Source organism: Triticum aestivum, chromosome 2B (genome assembly GCF_018294505.1).
Source record: "Triticum aestivum cultivar Chinese Spring chromosome 2B, IWGSC CS RefSeq v2.1, whole genome shotgun sequence".
NCBI classification, from domain to species: Eukaryota; Viridiplantae; Streptophyta; class Magnoliopsida; order Poales; family Poaceae; genus Triticum; species Triticum aestivum.
In genome coordinates this window covers 34,969,677-34,975,676 of record NC_057798.1, presented here as the reverse complement: position 1 = coordinate 34,975,676, position 6,000 = coordinate 34,969,677, and positions in this window count along the sequence as shown.

The following is a 6,000-nucleotide window of genomic DNA, read 5'->3' as shown; positions in this document are numbered from 1 at the left end:
CGGTATGTCACTTGCCCGAGATTCGATCGTCGGTATCCAATACCTAGTTCAATCTCGTTACCGGCAAGTCTCTTGACTCGTTCTGTAATACATCATCTTGCAACTAACTTATTAGTTGCAATGCTTGCAAGGCTTATGTGATGTGCATTACCGAGAAGGCCCTGAGATACCTCTCCGACATTCGGAGAGACAAATCCTAATCTCGAAATACGCCAACCCAACAAATACTTTCGGAGACACCTGTAGTGCACCTTTATAATCACCCAGTTACATTGTGACGTTTGGTGGCACACAAAGTGTTCCTACGGTAAACGGGAGTTGCATAATCTCATAGTCATAGGAACATGTATAAGTCATGAAGAAAGCAATAGCAACATACTAAACGATCGGGTGCTAAGCTAATGGAATGGGTCATATCAATCAGATCATTCAACTAATGATGTGACCTTGTTAATCAAATAACAACTCCTTGTCTATGGTTAGGAAACTTAACCATCTTTGATTAACAAGCTAGTCAAGTAGAGGCATACTAGTGACACTCTGTTTGTCTATATATCCACACATGTATTATGTTTCCGGTTAATACAATTCTAGCATGAATAATAAACATTTATCATGATATTTAAGGAAATAAATAATAACTTTATTATTGCCTCTAGGGCATATTTCCTTCACTGTTCAATCCACTCGGCGACGAAATCTGCAATTGCTTGGGACTTGATAGCTTTCTTTGCCTCAAACTTGATATCTAGGGGAAGAAGTTCAATCGCCCATTTTGCCACTCGACCAGTTGCATCTCTGTTGTGCAAAATCTCTGACAGCGGGGCGTCGCTGACGACTGTAATGGAATGATCAGAGAAGTAATGTGCAACCTTATTCGTGGTCATATAAATCCCATATACAAGCTTCTGGTAATGAGGATATCTTTGCTTTGATGGAGTCAAAACTTCAGAAACATAATATACTGGACGTTGAACTTTGAAGGCCTTTCCTTCTTCTTCCCGCTCGACCGTAAGTACTGTACTGACAACTTGTCCTGTGGTTGCAATGTAAAGCAGCAAAGGCTCTTTGCTGATTGGGGCAGCAACCACCGGCTGGGTGGAGAGCAGGGCTTTGAGATCTGCAAACGCTGCATCAGCTTCTGGAGTCCACTCGAACTTGTCTGACTTCTTCATCAGTCGGTAAAGAGGCAATGCCTTTTCACCGAGGCGAGAGATGAATCGACTTAAAGCGGCCAAGCAACCTGTAAGTTTCTGGACATCGTGCACACGCACAGGACGCTTCATCCGGAGTATAGTTCCAACCTTTTCTGGATTGGCGTCGATTCCCCGTTCGGAAACGAGAAAACCAAGTAACTTTCCACCTGCAACTCCGAATGTGCATTTTGATGGGTTGAGCTTGATATCATACCTCCTGAGATTGGCAAAGGTTTCAGCAAGGTCAGTCAGCAGGTCGGAACCCTTCCGTGACTTGACCACAATATCATCCATGTATGCTTCCACATTCCGACTGATTTGAGTGAGCAAACAATTCTGAATCATCCTCATGAACGTGGCTCTGGCATTCTTGAGGCCAAATGGCATGGTGACATAACAGAAGCACCCGAATGGAGTGATGAAATCTGTTTTGATCTCGTCGGGCCCGTACAGACGGATCTGATGGTACCCAGAATAGGCGTCTAGAAAAGACAAACGCTCACATCCCGCAGTCGAGTCGACTATCTGGTCGATGCGGGGGAGAGGAAAATGATCTTTCGGGCAGGCCCGATTGACATGCTTAAAGTCAATGCACATGCAAAGTGACTTGTCCTTTTTGGGGACCATGACAACATTGGCGAGCCACTCGGAGTGGTAAATCTCTCTGATAAACTCCGCTGCTAGGAGCCGAGCCACCTCCTCGCCAATGGCCTTTCTCTTCTGGATGGCGGACCATCGAAGATGTTCTTTGACAGGTTTAGCTTTTGGGTTGACTCGTAGACGGTGCTCAGCCAGCCCCCTGGGAACTCCAGGCATGTTAGAAGGTTTCCATGCGAAGATGTCCCAGTTGTCACAGAGGAACTGGATGAGCGCTTCTTCCTATTTGGAGTCGAGTGTCGTTGAAATATGAGTCGGAGCAGCATTGGGATCGGTCGGGTGAATGTGACCTGGCTTCGTTTCACCGGACGACTGAAAATCTGATTCTGAAGCAGGCTTCTTGGCTCGCAGCAACTCACTCGGATCTGCAGTATTCTGATAATCTTGCAGCTCGACCACTGCCATCTGAGCATCAGCAATCTTTGAGCCTTTCTGAAAACACTCTTCTGCCTTCTTCCGATTGCCCGTAATAGTGATCACACCTTTGGGACCGGGCATCTTCAATTTGAGATACACATAACATGGTCGAGCCATGAAGTGTGCATAAGCTGGCCTGCCTAAAATAGCGTGATAAGCACTCTGGAAATCCACAACTTCGAATGTTAACTTTTCCTTGCGGTAATTCTTGGAATCACCGAAAACCACATCAAGAGCAATTTGGCCGAGTGACTCGGCTTTCTTCCCAGGGATGACCCCATGGAAACTCATGTTGCTGGTGCTGAGTCTGGACATCGGAATGCCCATCCCTTTCAATGTCTCTGCATACAGTATGTTCAAACCACTACCACCATCCATCAGGACCTTGGTCAGTCGAGTGTCTTCGACAACTGGGTCGACCACCAAAGCTTGCCTCCCACGGGTGGCAATATGCGTAGGGTGATCAGACTGGTCGAGTGTGATGACAGTCTGAGACCACTTCAGATAACTGGGTGTCGCCTGAGCAACCATATTCACTTCACGGTTGATAACTTTCAGTCGACTTTTGCTTTCAACATCAGCAAAAATCATCAAGGTGGAATTGACCTGGGGGTATCCATCACTATCTTCCTTGTCCTCAACTTTATCTGACTCCTTCTCTTTATCTTTGGACTGTTTGCCCTGGAATTGCTGGATCAGGAGCCAACACTATCGAGTGGTATGCTTTGGGTAAATGAGATTACCCTCTTCATCTTTCTTGGTGTGGATGTGACACGGCAGATCCAAAACATCATTTCCATCTTGGTCTTTAACTTTCTTGGGGTTCTAAGGTCCTTTGGGTTTTCCCTTAAACTTTCCTTGGGTTATGGCCAGGGCCTCTCCAGGAGCAGCTGGCTCGACTTTCCACTTCTGTTTCCGACTGGAATTTCCTCCGGGTTCCTGGGCGACTGACTTATGCTTGCCACTCCGAAGTCGCTCCTCATCTTCACCATTAGCGTATTTGGTGGGGATCTCCATCATCTAATTCAGAGACATTTCTGCGGTTCGACCGAACTTCATATTCAATTCTCTGTTCTTAACGCCTTCTTTAAAGGCACAGACTGCTTGATGATCTGGCACATTTTCAACGGTGTGATGCAATGTAATCCACCTCTGGATGTAATCCCTCAGAGTTTCATTCGGTTTCTACACGCAAGACCCCAGTTCCGTGAGACCTGCAGGCCACTTGCATGTTCCCTCAAATGTTGTGACAAACACTCGGGAGAGATCCTCCCAAGTGTAAATGCTGCTGGGTGCTAACTGATTTAGCCACGCTCTGGCCGAGCCCTCTAACATAAGGGGTAGGCGCTTCATGGCCACCTCATCATTGCCACCGCCAATCCGAACAACCACTCAGTAGTCTTCGAGCCAAGTATCGGGCTTGAACTCACCAGTGAACTTACTAACTCCTGTCGCCAACCTGAAGTTGGGAGGAATCACAGAGGCTCTGATGGCTCGACTGAAACACTCTGGCCCTGAGACATGTACTCTGCTACTGGTGGGTGCATCCCTGCCGTGACCTTCTCTGTGAGCCCTGTTCCTGTCGACCAAACACTGAACGAGAATAGATCTCACATCAAAGCCTGGTTCTCTAGGGTCAACAGGAGTCCTCCGCCCAACACTATGAGGGTGTCTGTCATCTTGTTGTCGAGGCACATACGATCCACTCCTCGGGGGAGGGGTGGGTACTCGACGTTGATCGTCACGATCGAATCGGTGATCATACTGCTCATTCCTTCTGTGCTGATCACGCCGGTCTCCACGTCCCTCTCGCCTCGGGGCGATCTTGGGCTGTGAGCCAACTGGACTGTGTCTGCTGCAACGGATCGGCTATGGATCCTGTTCCGCGACTGGGAAACAGCGGAATTCTGGTCTCCTGCTGCCCGGAGCAACGCTCTGATTTGCAACAAGCCTCTGCCAGCCTCTGACTGGGAGGGCTGAATTGACTCTGCTATACGGGCTGCAGCTGCCGAATTTTTAATCAGAGTTCGATATACCTGCGGGGGCGGAAAGAGATGACGTCGACTGGAGTCTGGAACCCATTGACGCGCCCGCTCATCGAGTGCTTGCTGGAGGTTCTCCAGTCGAGTGCGCTCAGCCAAGTTAGCTAAGCGCGCATCCTCCAAGGCACGGGCCTCAGGGGTTTCTCCAACTATAGGAGTGTGAAGTGCATCCATGTTCCGGCGACGAAGTTCCTCCCTCTGCAACGATGTGAGAGGCTCGGGGAGATACTCCTCATGGGGATGCGACGGGTCGCTCCCCCTGCGCCTCCGTCGGTGCGGGGGAAACCGGGAGGACTGCATGGTCCATCGATTACCAAAACCTCCGCCGCTGGGTTACTGCTGTCGCATTCAAACGCAGTCTCTGCGGAGCCAGTCGACAGGTCGAACGTGCCGTAGAGTGAGTCATCGGGCTCAATCGCCGCGACTTGTGGGGTGGCCGACTGGCCGGCCACTGCATGCTTCACCCACCTCTGAAGCCTCGACTGACCGGAGCGCTTGCGCCGGCGAGAGACAGAGCGGGAGGACGCCACAGGAACCGACCGATACTGGGTCGACGGCTGTTGCAGAAGGACACCACGGACGCATGCGCGAAAGTGCGTCGCCCCGCGGACGGGGAGCGCGTCAACGTGGAGTGGAGCTTCCTGAAGCCAAGCGGAGTCGTCGGCGATGAACATGAGCGCGCGGAGACGGATCTCGCGGCCCTCCACCAAAACTCCGCCCGAAACCATGATCAAAGAGATCGGAAAAATTGCAACTTCTCCAACTAGGCGCTAAGACTCCAGCCCCACGGTGGGCGCCAACTGTCGTGGTTCTAACTCTGACAGTAATGTAGGGGGGTATGAATGGACAGGCTAGATCTTAGCTATGGAGGAGTTGTAAGCTCACGAGGTTTACGAGTTCAGGCCCTTCTCGGAGGAAGTAACGGCCCTACGTCTCGGTGCCCGGAGGCAGTCGATTGAATTATGTGCGTATGAGTAACAGAGGTGCGAACCCCTGACACTGAGGAGGGGGTGGCTTATATAGAGTTCGCCAGGCCCCTCCAGCCCTCAGTAATGCAGGGTTTAAAGTACATTAAGGCTGGGCGTTACTGGTAACGCCCCTAATAAAGTGCTATGATGACCATAAAAGCTACTAAATGACCAACCGTTTGCGTGCGAAGTGACTTTAGATCTCCTAGCAGTCGATTGGTTGGCTTCATGGTCGAGTGATAGCTTCATGGTCGAGTGCCTTGAATCCGTCGAGTGGGATACCTCCAAGTCGATTGAAAGGTGACTTCTCCTAGGGATGTCCATGGGTAGGGCACTTAGGACAGGTCCATGCCCCTACCCTAGGTACATGGCTTCATCAATGTCTAAGGTCCCTTAGTTCTCCATCATCGAAACCTTTTGGATAAAGTTTAGCTAGACTCATCAAATGCTCTAAGTTGAAATCACGAAATGATTCATTTGGGCTCAAAGCCGTTGAGCAAACAAGTAGTTCTGAATTTTTCTCATTGAACCGATTATCAAGTTCTTGAAGCAGCCAATCAATAACATCATTAAAACAATCCACTTCATAATGATGCCTATTAGTGATACCTATTTTTTGCCGTGGCTTCTTTGGATTCACATATTGGTCTTCCATTTCCAACTTGGAAATGTCATGCTTGTCACAAAATACAGATGCTTCTTGTAGGATAGATTCCCATC